The sequence below is a fragment of the Alosa alosa genome, chromosome 4, assembly GCF_017589495.1.
Source record: "Alosa alosa isolate M-15738 ecotype Scorff River chromosome 4, AALO_Geno_1.1, whole genome shotgun sequence".
NCBI classification, from domain to species: Eukaryota; Metazoa; Chordata; class Actinopteri; order Clupeiformes; family Clupeidae; genus Alosa; species Alosa alosa.
Genome location: NC_063192.1, coordinates 35713706 through 35736231, shown reverse-complemented (window position 1 = coordinate 35736231; position 22526 = coordinate 35713706). Strand labels below are relative to the sequence as shown.

The window sequence follows — 22526 nt, the reverse complement described above, 5'->3', positions numbered from 1 at the left end:
AGGCTATATTCTGAGTTTTACAATCTGAATGTTTTGCATGAGGATGACAGAGTCAGACGGAGACAGAGAACAACCTTTTAGGATGAATTTCCAGACAAGCAAACTGTTGCTATGACAAGTAGCCCAGTGATGGCACAAGCAGGCAAGCTGTGTGCAAGATGCGGGCAGCAAGGCTATTGGCTCACTTCCTCCCAGAGCAGCTGAGTGATGTGTTGAGTGAGGAGCATGTGACTCATTCATGTATGATGCACAGTAATCTCTTGTTGTGCTTGTTCTGAGTAAAGCATCTCTTACCCTGCCCTTAACCTCCCATATGAACACTAACACAAAGATCAACACTAACGCAAAGATCGACACTAAAAGCTGCAATGACCCCTAATCCCCCAGACTATGAGGCATCGTTGGTGTTCTCCTGGTGAGATCACTTTCCCTCATGAGCACCCCCCCCCACACACACACACACCCCTTAGTGGTGTGTTCCATCTGGTTGGGACATAAGGTTATCCTATAGGCACATTTGAGGTCAGGGCAGGCTTTGATGTTGTGAGTGGAGGACGCACGCTGCCATATCCCATACAAATTAACAGCAATATATGGACTGTGCCAGTTGGTCAAAGTAGAGTGAAATCAGCAAATCACTTTTCATTCTGTGCTAACCCTGTTTTCACAGGGCTGTTGTGAAGTCTCTGGGCTGTCCCTGGCGGCCGGTTGTGGCCATCCTTTAAGTAGATCCCTTGTCCCTGAATCAGCTTCTGTTTCTGCTTAGAGAAAAGCCCTCTGTGCGCGGACAGTGGAGAGCCGGATATTATCAGCCGTCCTACAGCTGGTTCAGATGGAGGCTTCACTCCCTGATCCCTCTCAGATGCCACACAACATAATGCCCAAATGCCAACGTGTTCATAGATAGTTCAGAGGTCATGGTTTCTAGTTTTTTTTTCTTTTTTTTTCTGATTTTCCATAATTCTCGCTTTGGTTATATTCAGTATAGCTGGGAGGTTGCTGCTAATAGTGGTTAGGTAGGAGGGTTATGGTGTGGGCTTGTGACATTAAGTGACAGCCATTTCTGCTGTCTGGGTGGAGGAGAGTGTGCCTCAGGCCTCTCTGCTGTCTGGGTGGAGGAGAGTGTGCATCAGGCCTCTCTGCTGTATGGGTGGAGGAGAGTGTGCATCAGGCCTCAGTCCTCTCTGCAGCTGGTGGACCCAAGACTGCTGCTGCTGCTGCTGTGTCACTCTCACATGTCTGTGGAAGCCCAGTGTAACATCCATCACATCCTTAACATCCACATCCATCACATCCACATCCATAACATCCACATCTTTAACATCCACATCCACATCTATAACATCCACATCTATAACATCCACACCCTTAAACTGGAGCTGCCCAGCTGAACATATCCTTCTTCTGAATGGAGCTGAGCAGTCTAACATACTGTAGGTCTATCCTTCCTGTGAATGGAGCTGCAGCTGACCAGTTTAACATAGGTCTATCCTTCCTCTGAATGGATGGTGCTTGCACTCTTTCTTTTCATATTGGAGTCTGTACATGTGTGAGTGGGTCTGAGCATGCTCACAGTGGGCCTGAGGAGTGGTGCATTTCAGATACAGCATTTCAGAGAAGGAACTACATTGCAAAATGCACTTTGGACTAGTAAGGGTTATAGTGGGGAAATAGGCTAGAGTTTGCTAGGGCTAGAAATCATGACCTAATGGAAGATGAACACTTGAAGAACTGCAGCTTGTAGGGCGTACCAACAAAATGTTTGTTTAATTTACAGCTGTTGTCAATGAAAACAAAGGCCCTGTTTACATTTGTTTTTAGAATGTCTCTTGGGTGATCTGCTGAGACTCATCACGGTGTTACCTGTGTACCTGTGTTTAGAATCTGCTATTGCCATCATTACATTCATCAACTCCCATTGTCACGGAGGCATCAGAACAAATTAGTGTTAACACTACAAAAGATATGTACGTATACAACACATACAACACATACACATATGAACACATAGTGTTAACACTACAAAAGATATGTACGTATACAACACATACAACACATACACATATAAATATATGAACACATAGTGTTTACACTACAAAAGATATGTACGTATACAACACATACAACACATACACATATGAACACATAGTGTTTACACTACAACAGATATGTACGTATACAACACATACAACACATACACATATGAACACATAGTGTTTACACTACAGAAGATATGTACGTATACAACACATATACATATGAACACATAGTGTTTACACTACAAAAGATATGTACGTATACAACACATACAACACATACACATATGAACACATAGTGTTTACACTACAACAGATATGTACGTATACAACACATACACATATGAACACATAGTGTTTACACTACAACAGATATGTACGTATACAACACATACACATATGAACACATAGTGTTTACACTACAGAAGATATGTACGTATACAACACATACAACACATACACATATAAATATATGAACACATAGTGTTTACACTACAAAAGATATGTACGTATACAACACATATACATATGAACACATAGTGTTTACACTACAACAGATATGTACGTATACAACACATACAACACATATACATATGAACACATAGTGTTTACACTACAGAAGAAATGTACGTATACAACACATATACATATGAACACAGTGTTTACACTTCAAAAGATACTGTATGTACGTACAACACATACACAAATAAATATATTAACACATAGTGTTTACACTACAACAGATATGTACGTATACAACACATACACATATGAACACATAGTGTTTACACTACAGAAGATATGTACATATACAACACATACACAAATGCACACATAGTGTTTACACTACAGAAGATATGTGGTCAAATGTGTCTCAGATCACCTCGCCAAGTGGAAACACTATGGATCGGATCACAGTGCATCTTGGTGATTGTTTGCACTTGTGTTTAGAACTGACCACTTTGGATCACCCAAAACACATTTAAAAAACAAATGTAAACAGGGTCAAAGTGTGCTCCATAAGCCTAATGATCAACTGCAGTAGTTTTTCTTATGTGAACCACCTGATCATGGGATAATCCTGGGACACCCATGCACTGCAGATGTGGTGTTTGCATGTGTGTGTTTGTGTGCGTGTGCATGTCTGTGTGTGTGTGTGTGTGTGTGCGTGTGTACATCATATGTCAGCTATGACTGTCCACTTGCTCTTAGTGTACAAACTTCCTCAGCAGTGAGGCCTCTCTCACCCTTGTACACTGATAAGGACATGAGGGGCTACTGAGCAACTGTGTTAAGGAGCTGAGGGGCTACTGAGCAACTGTGTTAAGGAGATGAACTGAGCAACTGTGTTAAGGAGATGAGGGGCTACTGAGCAACTATGCAACTGAGAGAAGTTCCTATTTTTCATAAGCAGATTTCATCATGATCAGATGTACGCTGATGATAATCATGTTATTGATGATTAAATGTGTGTTTTGTAAATGTCCACCTGCATATGACAAACTTGTGGATCAAGTGTTTAATCAACACATACTGTATGTAATTGGGTTAAGTATAAGTGTTTAATCAACACATACTGTATGTAATAGGGTTAAGTATAAGTGTTTAATCAACACATACTGTATGTAATAGGGTTAAGTATAAGCCGATCTCAGGGGCAGACATGTCAGTCGTGTGCAGACATATCACTTTGCATGCATGTGCATTGTTGCAGATATGTAGTGTGGAGCGATGGGGGTGGGTCAGTGATGGAACGGCCTGAATATTGAGGTCATGAGACGCGCACTTTTAATTGCGCTCCCGCCTCGGTGACGCCTCGGTGACCTTTTGCGACCCCCAACACACACCCCTGAGGCAGGCAGTCCTGGCATCCTCACAGATGATTGGCTCTTGAGGCAGGCAGACCTGGCATCCTTACAGATGATTGGCTCTTGAGGGAGGCAGACCTGGCATCCTTACAGATGATTGTCTCTTTCACTGGGTCATCTCTTCCGTTTGGTTTCACGTGCCGTCCAACAGGACCTCGTCAGAGAAGGCAAGACGGAAGAACTAGGGCACTGAGCTTGTGTGTGTCTGTGTGTGTGTGTGTGTGCGTGGTTGTGTGTGTGTGTGTGTGTGTGTGTGTGTGTGCATGTGTCCGAAATTGCAGGACTATCAGCCTTTTGACTGATGCTATTTTAGTGTATTTGGTAACCTGTTACACTCTCGTTGGAGAGCTTTGGTTTTATTTGGTTTGGCCTGACCATTTTGTTTCTCTATCTGACACGATTTCTCATTCCGACTGAACTGCCTTTGTTGGACTTGGGCGTTTACTGGATTCCTACCTGGAGGCTTTATTAAGTATTTAGAATACCTCTTATACTAAATGAGCTGACCTTTTATTGTGCTTCCTATTATACGTACGACCCTGACCCTATCTACTCACCAAAGGAGTGGTTGGAGAGGATATTGCCCATAAGTGCGTGCGTGCGTGCGTGCGTGTGTGAGTGAGTATGTGTCCATGGTCACTGGCAGTCTTCAGGTTTCTTGAGTGTGTGAATGCTGAACAGAAGCTCAGACTTGTTCAGTGACCTGATGATCAAAGACGTCTGAGTCAGGATAACTGTGCAGTATAACACACTAAAGCCTAAGTACACTAAACTGTGCAGTATAACACACTAAAGCCTAAGTACACTAAACTCTGTGGTATAACACACTAAAGCCTATAGTACACTAAGCTGTGCAGTATAACACACTAAAGCCTATAGTACACTAAGCTGTGCAGTATAACACACTAAAGCCTATAGTACACTAAGCTGTGCAGTATAACACACTAAAGCCTATAGTACACTAAGCTGTGCAGTGTAACACACTAAAGCCTAAATACACTAAGCTGTGCAGTATAACACACTAAAGCCTATATAGTATACTAAACTCTGTGGTATAACACACTAAAGCCTAGTACGCTAAACTGCAGTATAACACACTAACGCCTAGTACACTAAACTGTACAGTATAACACACTAAAGCCTATATAGTACACTAAACTGTGTGGTATAACAAACTAAGGCCTAGTACACTAAACTGTGTGGTATAACCAGGGCTTTGAACCAGCATGTTTCCCCAATTGGCTCATTCCGAACAGAAACGGTATTTTAACGTTTACGTTTTTTCAACCCTAAAATTGACATTCCTGAACCAGTTAGAACAAAAAAAATAAAGTTCCTGAACCCGTTAATAACGTTCCATGTCAGCTGCGGGACATACAAATAAGTAGGCTGATCATTAGGACTTTAAAACTGTGTTGTTAGTCACATAAAGTCTCTATTCTGTCATCAAACATTAAAAAAGCATATAGGCTACATTATGTAAGCAGCATAACAGAAATTCTGACATGCCTACATTTTTTTTTTCAATATTATACGTGAATTAAGACAAGGAACATTTTTGCCATGTTGTTTATTGGGAAACAACTGGACACATCCGTTATACTTCTTGCATAGCTTAATGTGCAAATGACAAATAGGCAGGCTGCATAGCTGTCATTGAGATCTTCAATTGACCAAACCTAGTCAGGGCCCAATCAGTGCATTTGTTTCTCTTATGTCATCAAACAATACAAAACCACACAGCAATACAGAAGCATTACTGTATGCCCAAAACCTTGTCAGGGCCCAGAGGGAAATGAAAAAAGATTCTGCCTGTACAGCTGGCGGCAAGCTTCTCTATTACTTTTCTCCCGATCGGAAGTGAACCTCACCAAGTCATATTGCACAGAAATGTTGTCAAAGAACGAAAAAAATAATGCTATTAACCGGTTACCATTATTTTAGATAAACAGTTATGTTCTGGAACATGAAAAATATTAAAGTTTCTGGTTTTGTTTCTGTTCCTAGCAAAACATCAAAAGTTTATGGTTTCCGTTTTTGTTCCGTGAACCAGTTCAAAGCCTTGGGTATAACACACTAAAGCCTATATAGTACACTAAATTGCGGTATAGATTTTCAGAGGACACTGTCATATTTCCATGTGTAATGCATGTGTGTGTGTGTGTGTGTGTGTGGTCGATGCATGAAATGAGCAGCCTTCCCTGCCCCTCCCCACTGTTCCCCAGGGGTAATGTTTGTCCCCTTAAGAGCCAGTCGAGTGGAAAGTGGTTATTAGGTCAGAGCGGCAGTCTGCTGTTCCTAGATCAGACTGGAACAACTGACTGGGCATCAAATCTCACTGTACAGAAATGAACAGCAAATATCACCAAAAGTGTGATTTAAAAAAGAACAACATTACAGCTTTGGATTTGGTATACAGTATGCACATATGTAGGCTACTCATGTGTGGGAGTGGGCTGACAATAAGCCCAGACGCACTTTGACAGTATGTGCAGGACAGGACAGGCTAATGAGTTTACACAACAGGGTGTGAGCCTTGCCTGTTTACTGTAATCAGTCTGCACTCTCTAATCTAGTTCATTTATCTTGATCAGTGATTGGTGGCACGTCGTGGCAGGTGCATAGCAAGTTTAAAGTTTAAAATTAAAACCCACAGTGTTAATTTTAACACCAGCAAAGTGTCTATATGCATCCACTCTCTCTAGTGTTAAATTAACATTTTTGAAAGTGTTAGAATGTCAACACCCATTTTTTGTTGAATCAACACTGTATATTGTTAAAACTCAATACTATACTATGGTGTTGAATTCACACTACACTGGTGTTAGTGTTAAGATAAAATGTTTAAAAAGAACACTGCTTTCTTCAACACCAACACCAGTGTAGTGTGAATACAACAAAACTCAAGTGTTAAAAATTACTAATAGTTAACACTACTAGGTGTAAATACCAATAACACTAGCTGGTGTTATTGGTATTTCTTGAATTTCCCCTGGGGATCAATAAAGTATCTATCTATCTATCTATCTATCTATATATCTACTGTATCTATCTATCTATCTATCTATCTACTGTATCTATCTATCTATCTATCTATCTATCTATCTATCTATCTATCTGGTGTCAAATTCCCCAATACCCCACTAACTGAAATAAAAGACAAATGGCAGAAATTTTTGAAAAAATGACCTTTGTATTAAATCATTTTACAATTCAAGGCACATCAGACAAAACTGCAGTAGGGCACAATATACATTCTTTTGTCATTTTCAAGTGAAAATCTTTGATAATGATATTTATAATCTTAATAAACATAGGAGGGTCAACAGAACTTGAAGCTACAGTCTCCATGTACTCTCAATAAATGTTTCTTCAATCCACAATACGTGTAAAAAACAGAAAAACACCCAGTCTCGGCACATTTCAAACGCAATGTACGTCCTGGATACAAAGCAGACCAGACTTCAAATGTTGGGGGCAAAAAAAAAGCAACTTTTGTGCTGTTACCTTGCAAATGCAACAGGTGAACATTTGCAAACCTCAATATGAGCAACTTTTGTGCTGTTACCTTGCAAATGTAACAGGTGAACATTTGCAAACCTCAATATGAGCAACTTTTGCCCGGATTTCCTTGACCCGTGGACTATCTTTTGTAGTGCCGACGTCAATCCCATATACAGTAGTCTGAATGAAGGTGTAGAAGTTGCACAAGGCCTCATCGTAGGATACAGCAAAGACGAAGTGGGCCTTAAACAGTTCGTCGAAGGCAGCCACAGCTGTCTGCGCCACGCAGGGAATGGCCTTCTGATCGAGGATGACGTAACACTTCTGGATACTACTCTTCTTTTCTCCAACACAGAGGAGGAAGGGCTGTGCTGATCCAACTCTGTCCAGGAATGTCACCATGCTCGTCCCCACCTAAGAGTGTTGGAGGGGAAATTAGGAACAGTAATTTGTGTTTGTTTGCACCAAAGAGGCAGAAAAAAACAATTCTCTACCTTCCTTTAGCTGGATAGGCATCTAAACACCCATGGGCGTAGATTTAGGGTGGGACGCTAAGGACTAGTCCTAATCAAAATTATCTAATATCTCCAACCTCAAGTATGCAGCTAATAAGGAATAATTGTTATTTAATTAAACAAGGTGAACTTCTCCCCACTGTGCAATGCATAAAAGGATGCTACAAGGAAGGGAATTCAAACACACTCAACACATTACCATCTATTGATGTCATTGTAGTTCATTGAGATATCTGACATTTTTTCTGTTAATTGGCTTGGATACAAAAGGACATTGTCGCCTTTGTCGGTGTCCTTATGTGAACTTGCACAGGTAACCTTGCTCATCTTTACTTTCATGCATTCACTTCAGTGCTTCAGGGCAGCCGTGGCCTACTGGTTAGCGCTTCGGACTTGTGACTGGAGGGTTGCCGGTTCAAACCCCGATCAGTAGGCACGGCTGAAGTGCAGTGAAGTGAAGTGTCCTTGAGCTCCTAACCCCTCACTGCTCCCCTTGAGCAAGGCACCTAACCCCTCACTGCTCCCCTTGAGCAAGGCACCTAACCCCTCACTGCTCCCCTTGAGCAAGGCACCTCACCCCTCACTGCTCCCCTTGAGCAAGGCACCTCACCCCTCACTGCTCCCCTTGAGCAAGGCACCTCACCCCTCACTGCTCCCCTTGAGCAAGGCACCTCACCCCTCACTGCTCCCTGACCAGTAGGCACCTCACCCCTCACTGCTCTTGAGGCACCTAACCCCTCACTGCTCCTGACCAGTAGCCAAGGCACCCCACCCCTCACTGCTCCCCTTGAGCAAGGCACCTCACCCCTCACTGCTCCCCCTTGTTGCCCCCTTGGCACCTAACCCCTCACTGCAGTAGGCACCTAACCCCCTCACTGCAGCCCCTGAGCAAGGCACCTCACCCCTCACTGCTCCCCTTTGAGCAAGGCACGCTCCCCTTTGGACCAGTAGGCACCTAACCCCTCACTGCTCCCTGACCAGTAGGCACGGCTAAAGTTCCCTTGAGCAAGGCACCTAACCCCTCACTGCTCCCTGACCAGTAGGCACGGCTAAAGTGCCCTTGAGCAAGGCACCCCTCACTGCTCCCTGACCAGTAGGCACGGCTAAAGTGCCCTTGAGCAAGGCACCCCTCACTGCTCCCTGACCAGTAGGCACGGCTAAAGTGCCCTTGAGCAAGGCACCTAACCCCTCACTGCTCCCTGAGCGCCGCTGTTGTTGCAGGCAGCTCACTGCACCGTGATTAGTGGGTACCTCACTGTGTGTTCACTGAGTGTGTTTCACTAATTCACAGATTGGGATAAATGCAGAGACCAAATTTCCCTCACGGGATCAAAAGAGTATTTATACTTATACTTCAGACCAGAGCTGATGCTTCAGCAAAGGCCGTCACTGAAAAGCTGTGAATGTCGTTGAACACAGCTGTTCTCACATTAGCCATCTCACATTAACCATTGTTGCCTAATTACCAATTATTCATCAAGTAGTATCTACTTTTTTTAGTGTTTTTCAGATAGTATTTTGCAGTATTTTTAAAATACAAAAATACACACCAATAAAGTATTTTGATACAAAATACAGAGCCATTTCCTTCAACCCAATAAAATAAAAATTACAAAATACTATTTTGTATTTGAAATACATATTACATGTTTCAGAAATCTTGACATGTCTAAGTTTTGGGTTGCAATATACAGGTAGTGGGCTCTCTGTTAATTTTAATGAGTAGGCCTAAGCCTAAAGTTACAGCATTTCTATCACAATTGACCAGACTTTGACCTTTGGTCTGCTTTTAACAAAATTCTGGCTATGATTGTTCCTTGTATTGCATCATGAGCCATCACTGTGCCTATTGCATTCTACTGTTGTTAGCCTTAAGCCTAGCTCAGTCATTATGTTATACCACAACAACAGAACAATCAAATTCTATGATTGCCACTGATGTGAATGATCTCACATATCACACAAACCAAATCAAGTTTTAAAAAAATCGCAAAAGTATCGAAATTGAGATTCTTCACTTAGTATTGGTATTGAAACACTAATGTTGGTATTGTGACAACAGGAGTTGGGGATGTGTCCCCACCAAAGCTGAGACCAAACCTACGCCCTTGTAAACACCTCGATGACATGGCACATTAAAGGCAGAGCTTTTTTGGGATCTACTGAATATCTATTCAACCAAGAGCAATGTGCATACATAATAATATAAATAATTAATTCCCTCATTATCTTGGCCTCCTTGATTACAGTGTCACCACAGCAGTGAATAAAATATCACCAAATCATTTTAAGAGCATTATTTTATGTAAACAATATACTTCAACCATTTGGTCACCAGACTACAACCATAAAATATATTCAATGATTGATTAAACAAGATGAAATATCCCATGTTCACCCATCCTTTGCTAAGACGCATTTTTTTTTGCCAATAAACATGCCAATATTTTAAATGTTATCCCCCAAAGTTAGATATGATGATGCATACCCTTCTCGTCACTGTGCGTGCAGTAACTCAGTCTGATGCGGTTAGCCTAGATTAGCATAATTCATTGCCAACGCCAACATCGTCCTATTTGAATAATGTGACCAATAATCACAATGTGTAGAAATTTAAATGTGAAATGACAGCTATATTCTAAGCATGTGCATGCTTGGAACTACATTCTCATTCAGGCAAAGCACTGCTACTTGGGATTTTCAGAAGGAACACTGTGCTTTTTAGGTGCTGCATGCAAATCACTCTGCCCAACTAGTAGTGCTTCGCCTGAATTAGAACATAGTTCCGAGGATGTATGCTTAGAAAACACTGCATCTCATTTTACATTGATGTTTACATACAAATGGGAAAATGTTGGAGTTCTTTTGTCACTTTTGAGTTATACTGTAGGCTTGTTGCATCTGCCCACCTCAATGAGTTGTGCTAAACTAGGCGTGTCAGACTGAGTTACTGCACGCAAAGAGGGATATGCATCTGTGGTGTGTCCCTTTTTTCCTCTTGAGCAGACAGAAGGTCATCCACATGAGTACCAGGGCGAAGGCCTTCGCTGACAGTGATAATCCTAGGTTTGTAGAACATTGGCCATTTTGCAATAAACTTGCCTGAGATGTCTTCTCCAAATAGCATTGTGAAGTCTTGGTTAATCTAACACAAACAGAAACCATGTCAAAACATGGTACACAACACATTTAATAATTGGTACATCAAGCTAGTCTCTATTCTTACCAAGCCTGGTGTATCCAGGAATCGGGGAAAGTGATCTAGGATGACTGAAGACTGGTCTGGATCGTGTAGCATACTCTGACGGTGTTTGAAGGTTGGCTTCATTTTCTCTTTAACAACTGTTTGGTCTGCTGAATGCTTCATCACGGACATTGCTTCTCTGCATTCATCACCTGACAGCTGCTCAGATGTTGATGTCTCACGCAGGGTCTTAGGGCCATGTTGATCAGCAGACTTGGAGCTCCTCTTAAAGTCACTTGTAGTATTGCGCTGAACCGTTTTCAATCTGTAGACCAGGTAACCTTGGCCACTGTGAGGATCGTAGTAATGTTCCTGTCAGACAAGAACACAGCAAGAGGCACGGTCAATATTAAAATCCATCGAAGCTGATGTCTGTATCAGGACCTCAAAACAAGGCTTCTCTATACATGACCAAATTAGACTAAATTAGGAAATACTCACATAACCAGTTGGTGAAGCCTTATCCTTCAAATTGGGGAAAAGGGTGACTATTCCATAGGCATAGGACACACAGACATTGATTGGTGGGACCCTCCTACACCATAGCAGGACAGGGTCAGTTTGAAAAGTAGTTCAAATAAGTTTAACATGGCTGGTGTAAAAGCTTGAGAACAGAGTATATAACAGATATTTTAACAAGTATTTCAGTTATGAAGTAGACTACAACCCCAATTCCTAAAAGGTTGCTGCAAAAAGGACATAAATGGACATAAACATAAATGTCTTTCAACTTTCATGGAAAATAAGCACATTTTGAATTTTATGCCAGCAACACATCTCAAAAAGTTGAGACGGGGGCAACAAAAGGCTAGAAAAGTTGTGTAATAAACGACAAAAGGAGAAACATTTCACAACTAATTAGGTTAACTGGCACCATGATTGGGTATAAACATTTTTTAAAAAAAGCATTCGAGCCTCTCAGAAGTGAAGGTAAAGGTTAACATTTTGGGTGGCCAAATAATGAAATAAAAATAATGTTTTCATGAAATTACAAATCATTTGGGGATTTCATCTACAGTAGATAACAGCATGAAAATATTCAAAGAATCCAGAAAAAAAAAAGAAATGCCCCTGTCCCAACATTTGAGACATGCTGTTGGCATCATATTCAAAATGAAATATTTTCCAAAAAACAATAACTTTTTCTGTGCCAACAGTTGTTATGTTGGTCTTTGCACTATTCACAATTAGATAAAGGGATAACATAATTTGTAAATCATAGCATTCTGTTTTCATTAACATTTTACACAACGTCTTAATTTTTCTGGAATTGGGGTTGTATTTTATTGGTCACTTACCCATGACTCTCGATCATATCTGCCACTAGGATGTTGACAAGTTTTCTTCTTGTTTGATCAGAAAGGCTTTTGGTCGCGTTGTACTCTTTGAATGTCTTCACCCCCGGTTTTTTGATGTAGAGCTACATAGACTATCTGTAATATAGAGGTTGCATGTAAACTTGCTATGCATTTTGAAAATGGTTTCACATCCTACCAACAACCTAAGAACTACTTACATCTTTTGCTGCCTTACGGTCAGGTGGTCCTTCTACCAGTTGCCTTCTCCGTGCTTTGGTGCATTCTGTAATAACAGTGGAGCCTGAACTCGCAGACTCAACTGCAGAAGGAGGCCTCAGAGACTCAGCTAAGGGAAGGGGGCACAGTTTAATAATATTTAAGTTTAATTGGAAAATATATTTTACATAAAGCAACATCACCCAATTTTACCAATAGCAATATTGTTGTTTCTGTTCCTATTGACAGATGTACTCATTTTAAGTCACTCTAGACAAAAGAGTCTGCTAAATGACCTAAATGTAAATGCAATGGGAGGGGCATTTCTGTGTCTTACCAGAGTCCTCAGTGAACACCTTGAAAGACACTGCAGCAGATCTCACTAACTCATCAAAAATGTCAGCATCTACATCAACTCCTGATGAGTCCTTCAGGTCCACATCAGATTCGTTTGGCAGGTTGAATTTAGCTGAAACTGAGATCCAAAACAATTACTGTAATTTCTGAACTGTTAACCACAGCTGATACAGTAATTTTGTAAAATTCCTGCATCTCTGCAACTAATACTCGGGTGCAGCCTCTACACAGAAATGGTAGTCATTGGACTACCAATGCACTGCCGTGAGAAGGTGGTGATAATGTACTTAAAAGCTGTTTGGCAACAGCATCACAAAAAAGATGCCATTACGTTTTAACCTATAACACGATGAAATAACTGTTTTAGAATAAAACATTCATGAGGTTTATTCACTTGGCTGTTAATAATCAAGAACTGACCCATATTGGCAATAATAGGTGTAAAGAACTGACCCATATTGGCAATAATAGGTGTAATGAACTGACCCATTTTGGCAATAATAGGTGAGTTACCCTTTTACTTACCTTCTTGAAAGAACTGAAAGTAGTCATAGTTCATAGTTCATAGTGGTCATCCTTCATTGGTATTCGAACCCATTTCAGGACACCCTTGCACTCCACTTGAACCAGCATTTCTTTGCTAAAAAATAAATTGATACAACACAAATCTCAGGCAAACAGTTAAACATGTCAATGCACCAGTTTCAAAGATTAAGAATGACTGACATTTTTCTAGATTTTGTTTTATTAGTATTATACACTGTCTAATCTAATCTGTCAGGGTAGACAGGATAGGACCCAAGCGCAAGACTCTTTCAAACAAAAGTATGAACAACCACGTTTTATTAAGTATACAAACTATACTTACAAGACTTCCAACACGACACAGAAACAAACCGTCAAAGAACAGAGGAACAGGTAAATATACACAGACTAATTAACAGAAAGACAGAGGACTGGACTGGACCAAACTAATGAGACAGGAAGTGCAGACCATACAAGGGTGGAGACAGTCACATGAGTCAATCAGTCCCTGCAGGATCCTGACACGGTCATATAGCAATTAGCCTGTATATCAAGTCTCCTGCAAAATTGGGCAAATCCAAATATGTCCATGGTGACCTGAGCCTATCTGACTCCATACTGCCTAATACTACTACTAAAACAGTCATCTTCACTTCCACGAAACCCAGCATAGCCTAATCAAATATATTTATATTTATTTGAAATATCTGACTTATAGTCAGTGGGCAAATTTTTCGTTTTGTAGGCCTTCTTATAATTGTACAACATCGACATAATTGTCGTTATGAAGATTATATTCGGTGAAAATGAGCATGCATGCCAGTTGAGTTGTCAGTAGCAACTCTTTGTATTGGAGAAGACGAGTATTACAGGAGGCTAACATTCATCCCCCCCTGTTCACCACATCTATATTTTGCATAGCCTATTTCAGCCAATTCATCAACAGGGCTAAAGTAAATATTACCATTCCTTCTCTCACTACCATCTCAGAATGCCACCCTGTTCTCTTCCTTTATCTTTCTTCATGGTTGGTATATTACTTGATCAACTCGATGAATGAAGTCGGTGGTTGGGAAGAACATTCCGCTTCTTCCGGCCCCTTTGTACGTTCCGAAATACCGCGAAACCGCTAATGTTGATGGGAAGTGTAGTTTTCGCAACGTCTTTCTACCAGTAATGCTTTTTCGATGTTGCGATGTATTTTTGTAGACCAATATGGACATGGTTAGAAGTCCATGTAATAAGTCACACCAATCCTGTCAATGATGGCTAGCATACATGTTTTCACCATCTCAGCTTGCAGCAGCCAAATGTGACTACGTTAACGTTAACTTAACGTTAGCCAGCTTGCTAGTTAGCAATAATGTAACATGCTACTCCCGCTAAACACTGCGCATTGCAATTTTCAACTCTGACATAACCAATACAGCCTAATAACTTCACTTTTTAACAAGTCCAACGATATATTCCCGCTTACAGTTAGGTTCATTATCAGGGAGTAAACTGTTCACTAACGTTATAACCTGAGAGTAACGTTGAATCATGCTAAAATCTTTGCTATAACCTAGCTATTACCTAATGTTATAATACAAAACAGACGGTTACAACTTAAATAAGTACAAATAATGAAGCAAATATTAATTATGATAAAATAGGTGTATGACTAAGTCTTGAATACCCAGTCACACAGTCAAATTAATCACTTACCTTCTACCGTTTTGTGTATTCCCATGTGAAAGAAAATGGTGCAGGAGAAAGTTTTTCTTCTTGATCACGTCCTGGACAACCGTTATGTAAGGGCGTGGCTTAGATCTGCATCAACACCGTTGAGCTTAACACTCTGATTTGACAACGCAAATAAGTTACAGGCAACACTAGCAGTGCTAGTTTATAACTGTGTGGTGTTAAAATAACACCAACACTCTTTATTCAACACTGTCCCTAACATTTTAACACTCATATACAGTGGGCATCGCTTTCAAATGGCCACTTCAGTCGCGCATTACAAGGCGTGAAGCTGCGTGAAGCTTTAGTACCATTTTCAGCCACTGTGCGTCGCTCTGCCACTGTACATCGCTCGGCCTGCCGCCCCTTCTGAAAAAGCTCGATTTCCCTCGATTTAGGCTACTTGGGTATGGCTTAAGGCTTGACTACACGGTGGTAACGGAAATTGAAATTTGCTGTCTACATTATTGTCAGTGTTGGGTTAACGCAACTACGCAAATCAAAACAGTGGTGTGATAATTGAGCCAGTAGAGAAATAACTGTTCAGAATTAATCTGTAGCCTTGGGTAGGCTTCTGCAACGTTTTTAACAGGCTACGCTATAGAGTCAGACAACTATGACCCACGTTTTGGTTTCGTAAATTAATTTGCCCTACTTCTTGACTGCAATATAGTCAATTGACTGCTTGATATGTCATTTTTATTTTTCTGTACAATAAACAAATACATCTGCTTTATGCCGCAGAATTACATTCATATTTGGAACTTACATAGTCCAATGCATCGTTACACTACGTTAGTGTTTCCCAAAACCATAGTAGCAACCACTATCGTAAAGTTGTGTAGTTACAACTACACCTCTCAACCTGTGGTAGAATGCTAGTAGAAGCATAGTTCCAGGGATCTTCATGTCAAAGACGTCACTGACGCCAGTTATTTGTTTGCAAATTAATAATTATAAATATATTTAGGTTTCTAATTGATATTTACACTTCTAACCACCATACATCCATTTTAATCCATTTTAAAATGCCCAAGCCAGAAAAAACATAAATTAAAAGTCAATTTGCAGCCATGTGCACGTAAGTAAAAGTCACACACCTGCAGATAATAATAAGGTGGTGCGCACTTTTTGACGAGTCAGCTGAGAATATGTAGACTTTGATTTTCATGGAGGGGGGGGGGGTCCTTGTTAGTTTACGCAAACCAAGCCAAGAAGACTGATTCTGATTTTGATAATATGATCTGCACAAAAGATAAACTTAGGTAAACAACAATGTCAATGTTGTTGTCAAAATCTTAACCCAAATTCGAACTCTTGGACAGGGGACTGGTAAGTGCTGTGCAACGGCGGCTGTCATCTGCTGGCCTTAACTCAATGCGCCACAGAAGTATGTGCAGGTGCCCGTTCACGTGCTACTAAACGTCATTAACCACCTTAGTTTCTGGACTATCATGGTCCAAACTTACAGTACTATGTAAGTACGACAGTTTTGGGAAACAGTCGTAACTTACATGTTGGTTAGTTGAACGATGCATCCTGTTAGTAAAAAGCTAACCTCCGTAGTTGTACAGGAAACGCACCCCAGATCAGCTTGTAGGCCATTAGCAATCTGTTTATTTTATTTTATGAAGCCTACACAGTAGATCACATGCCACATTCTCACTTTCAATAGACAGATGCAATAGCCATTGGTCAAGTATTGAGTATAAAGCAATTAAGATAAAAATTCGTTAAAACGAATAGCATTTTGCAATTTGACAAAACACTGGATTAAATATCGTTAATCGTTAGGCACAGGAGAAAACTTGTACATCTATTGGCCCGTGGGGAAATCACATGCCAGTTGCCTCTCCCTTCAGTGCTATGACTCGTTTGGCTGTGAGCTTGTTTCGCCAAAAAAAAAAAGTATTGCAGATATCAATGCGTCTTTGTTCATGGGTTTGGCCTCACAGCAGAGGCTTAGACAACTATGACCCACGTTTTGGTTTCGTAATTTGCCCTACTTATTGACTGCAATGTAGCCAATTGACTGCTTGACAGGTTATTTTTATTTTTCTGTAAAATAAACAAATACATCTGCTTTATGCCGCAGAATTACGCACTTGGCCAGCCTATAGAACGGGCACATTTTGGAGAGAATAGAGAATGTACGCACGCAAGAATCTGTAGGCTATTTGTGGCTGGTTACCAGCAAACAATGTTTAATGCATTAACTCAAGACGTCAAACATTTTCTAAACAATACAAACAGAAAGGATGCAGCAGGCAGCAAATGTAGAAGAGTCATTTCCAGTGGAAGAACAAAATGCTGAATGAAGTCCAAAGATATGAAGTCATATCTGGCAAGTTGTTATTTTTTGAAGACGTAAATGGTTGGGCTATAGGCCTAGTTTGCAAGAAGGAGACATAAAGCGTGAGCATGCCACACTATCCACAGCTGTGGTAGCGGGGGGTAGGAGGATTACTGTTAGTAGTATTAGCGCAGGATTTATATAAAATTCTTCAACAGAAGGCCTGCCTTAAATGCAGGCTTGCCCAAAAAAGGCCTTTGCTTTGCGCAGCCTACAGTAAGTAGGTCTTAGTGAGTTAGGAGTCCTCTAGACTTCTTTTCAGCTGTCTCAGAGGTGGAAAGTTGCGTTCGTTGGGGGCAGGGCCGGATTAACAATTCATAGACCCTTGGGAACAAATGTCTGATGGCCCCCCCCTGCCCCCCAGCCAACGTGAATCGGGCGGTCAGTTAATAGGCCTATCGTGAAGATTTGTATTGCCATTTAAGGCACGAGCGCATCTGTGAGGCCAAGCCTCACCAAGTAGCCCGTTTGTTTACAACTAACATTACATTTAATTAAACTGCTTATAGGCTATGCCGAAAAAGTTTCAACATTTTGAATATCAGTGTCGGGTGAATTAGGAAATGCCTTATGGCTGAAAGCTGCTTGGGATCCCCCCTGTCAAGCAATAACCATACAAAAAGTTAAAAACAGATGACATGATGCGCGTCACTGACATAATGCACTAATAATATAGCCTAGATATTCCAATATATTCGAATACATGTGTTTATTTTAGAGGGGATATTCGAACGTAATTTTTTAGCAATTTTGACAGCCCTAGTCCACTGTAGGCTACGCCAATTGTCTATTAACACCTTCCACCTAACCCCGGTGAGTGGGGGTCGCTATAATGCGTGTGAAATAGCACCATTGAGTAGCCTATGCGAAATAGCCTTAAAATCGTTCCGGTGTTGTGTGCCTTCTGGTTTCTCCACCTACTGGTTTCCTTTGCGCTGCATGCGCTGCAGCAGTTGTCAGACATTCACAAACAAGTTGTTTTAGGCGGTTTGAAGTCGCTTTTTCATACGCCATGATGAGCTATATTATATTACAGCCACTGACAAAAGACATGTAAAAATATATGTTTTGAAAACTAGCATTAAACTGATTCGATCCCGCAAAAGCAACACATGCGTGACTCTCCATCCTGATTCCCTACTCTTTGAGCCAACTAATATGTTACGCGAATCAATTAACTATTGTAGGCTACCATTAATTAATAACGTAGGCAACACCCAGGTAACATGTTGTCCAGGCTATCTGAAACAAGGGGTTGCCTCTCATCTACAACAACTAGTTACCTTGGGCTGCTACAGTCGTCAGAGCACTGTGCACAGTAGGCCTATGCTACTCTTTGTGGTTGATCAACTAAAAATAAAAGATGTATTTGGTGATGACGTTATTGTAGGCTAACCCCTGCACATAAAGCTGTCTGCGTGTTGTAGGCTAGATTTGCGTGAGTTCTTTCTATCTGCTTTACTTTTGTGAGTTGCGACCACCTAGGCTATGTTATAGACGTTCTATGAGGGACCAGTGTTTAGCTGTGTCACACACAATAAGCTTTGTCAGACTACTTTTATGTTATTTGATATTACAAAATGATATTTAGGGCTATATACATTTTAAACATTCGGGGCTGAAGACCCGACAAAGCCTTGCGTTAATTCTTCAGGTGGGAAGTGTCAGGAATTTTCATACAAGAGACGCTCTCATTGGTGGTTAGTATATGAAGAAGGGAATTGACAGCAACATATCCAATCACATTATATGAGATGCTGAATTTAACATAAACTGCGATGTTTGATTTTAAATGAATGTAAATTTAGCCGGGACTGTAAGCTGGCATACGTGGGTGCTCGATGTTTTCAGTGGGTGCCCGAGAGACGGAGCACCCATGGTATCGGCGCCTATGACAAGCGTATCTCGCGGTTGCATCCATTACAAACAAACATGCAATGTGAACGTCTGGGATTGGGGAGAGCACTAAATGCTCTTCTGAATAAGCACGAAGTCAAGCCTTTAAATGAAAAACACTCTTTAATAATCAAAAAAATAAACGCTAATGAAGTAAACTTGTGACCATCAACAATAGTTTATCGCCTGTAACTCTGTGATAACAGGACGTAACAGGAAGGCATTTGGCTGAGCAACGGAGGTTAATATGCTCTATATTTTGTCCAAATGATGTCTGTCTATCATCGTTGCACTCGGAGAAAACCAGAATGTTTAATTTGTCCTGCGTTTGTTCTACGGCTGCAAACGGGATTCACTCGCTGTTAACAAAATATTTCAGGGCAGGCATATATCTGGCTATTAAATTATTTCTAAACCAGTCTGCTAAAGTCTGTAGTGAAGTCTGTGTAGGGTTTTCCAGCTCATTTCTTTTTACGAGACACCCTGCTCACTTGAGACCTCTGCCGGTTGTTGCAGCGTCGTTGCAGCGTCACTGGAAAAATACAAATTAAAGTCGCGTGATGCCGCGTGCGGACCGTGAGGGAAGCTGGCCAAGTCGAAGCACTGCCCACTGTATTTGCTGTGTGTGGTGAAATGTAAGGTCCAGTATAGGAACCCACGCTGCCCAGTACAGGAACCCACGCTGCCCAGTACAGGAACCCACGCTGCCCAGTATAGGAACCCACGCTGCCCAGTATAGGAACCCACGCTGCCCAGTATAGGAACCCACGCTGCCCATAGGAACCCACGCTGCCCAGTATAGGAACCCACGCTGGCAGCTCAGTTAGTGTGTGCTTCACCTCACTGTGTGTTCATGCAGGCAGCTCAATTCATTTGGGATAAATGCAGAGATCAAATTTCCCTCACGGGATCAAAAGAGTATTTATACTTATACTTATACATACACACACATACACACACACACACACACATACTTGATCTCACTGTGTGTGTGGGTAGGAGGTGTGCAGTGTGCAGTGCCTTGAACTCGGTGACTCGCAGGGTGTCACACCAACACAGGAACCACTTACCTGGCCATTGTCTATGACTCACCTGTAATCCAAAGGAACCTCTTACCTGGCCATTGTATATGACTCACCTGTAATACAAAGGTGGGTCGAGGAAGTAAAAATTGAAAATCGTGCAAAGTCCACCACCATGGTTGGGTTTTATCATAGCTGATGACATTCCCTTAAGACAAAGTTCCCAGCAGGGCCAAGCCTAAATGCTGTCAGTTAATCAATGAATTCTGGTGTGTCTACCTCCAGGTGAGTGAAATGGAATATGAAGACATGTTGTGATAAATTGTTTAAGTCAAACATTCACTCAACAGTTGTGAGATGAGTAATTCTGCTGTAAAATGCTTTAACGTCATAATTTCAGAGTTTCACTTTAACTCCATGACCCAATGTAAATACTGTACATTTTCAATATGTGCTTCGGCAGTACAATGTATGTATATATTCGTATAATACATGATTTGACACATGAGTCCAGATATCCAGAGGGCATTCCTCTTGCTGCGCTCATGTCAGCAGCCATTAATATCAAGTCAGTTTGGTTCACTTAACGTATTTGGGTTGAGCCTGGAGCAAACCATGCTGCACCCTGCGTCACAAGGGAGACCTCAAGCACCCCTGAGTGATTTGGATCAGGCTGTCTTGGTCTGCAGCCCAGTGTTTGTTGTGTTTTCCACATGCCCTATACAAAGGAAGGAAGCACAACAGGCTTCAATTCAAAGTATTCTAAAACCTGTAGATGTGAATCTGCCACGATGTGTGTGTGTGTGTGTGTGTGTGTGTTAAAACCTGCAGATGTGATGTGTGTGTGTTATGCAGTTATATTTGTTCTTATCACTGCACAGCAAATTAATAATTTGTATTGATGACTTTGGAATAAGGATAGCACCCATTTCTAAGTTGACTGTCTTGCTGTCATTGCTGACAAATGCTTTCATTTTTGATCTCTTTTTAGTCATCTGTCACTGGATGATTTTTACCAGGAGACACTTCCCATAAGCAGTGGCCTTTGGAAACTAAAAGGAGAATCTTCTAGTCTGTTGTATTCATTATGTTGTGGGTGTGTCACTATTAACAGAAAAAAGTAGACGATGGAGCAAAATGTTATGGAAGCTCTTCATTGGTGATAGTAACAGAGGAATGGATATGATTTGCTTTACTAGACATCTATCTTTGTTCATCTTTTTATCACAGTAGCAACAGATACAAAAAGTTATTCTTGAAAGACAGAAAGCTAAAAAGTTAGGCTGATGATAGATTATAGAAAGATGATAGAAAGTTAAGTGTCTACCTGATAGAATATCACAAGTAAAGATTCTATCAGGTAGACAAGTAGACTTGTGATATTTCAAACTTTGAACCTGACGTCACTAATTCAGGATGGGAAGACTTACCTCTGCGTTGACACAAAATCCTCTTCGGCCAAAAGTCATTGCTTGTTTGACGCTAATAATAAATGAACTATGACCGTGCACACTAATTAATAGACTTGTAGCGAAGACAGTCTCTGCTTTTGCAGATATATAGTCAACTTAAAAGTGTTTGGACCTTCACATTTTTTTAAGTTGAGTTAAGAGAAGTGTTTGAAATGTATATTTCAAAAATCAATTGCTCATAGAGGCGGGTTGCCTGAGTGACTCACCTTAAATGTGCAGCTCTGGAGCACACACAGCTCTTCCTATTACGCGTTAGTTTAGCAATGACTTGAAAACATGCAATGGATGCCTTTAACAATGCAGAAAGGCAATGCATCCAACCTGCTGCCAGGCTTGGGATTACTCCTTGAATGTGAGAAACTGAGGAACATCCACCCAGCCAATACTCAGGCCTAGAATCCTATAGTTTCATAATCATTTCTGTGGTAATGTAGAAATGGTGTAATATTGTTTGACATATTGTTTTGGAGTTAAGGTTCAGAGTTGGTGAGAAAG

The 22526-nt window shown here is 41.0% G+C and overlaps 1 protein-coding gene across 4 annotated transcripts in view; it reads left to right on the top strand.

The window, feature by feature from the left end:
- Window positions 1-22526, top strand: part of slco4a1 (solute carrier organic anion transporter family, member 4A1) — a 55385-nt gene that overhangs the window by 1234 nt on the left and 31625 nt on the right. The window contains exon 1 of one of the 4 annotated variants that reach the window (XM_048241756.1): window positions 20697-20844. The exons of the other annotated variants lie outside the window; for them this stretch is intronic. The gene's annotated coding sequence lies outside the window, so the exon portion shown is untranslated. Of the gene's footprint in view, window positions 1-20696; window positions 20845-22526 lie in introns of those variants that run through there. 4 annotated transcript variants of the gene reach the window in all.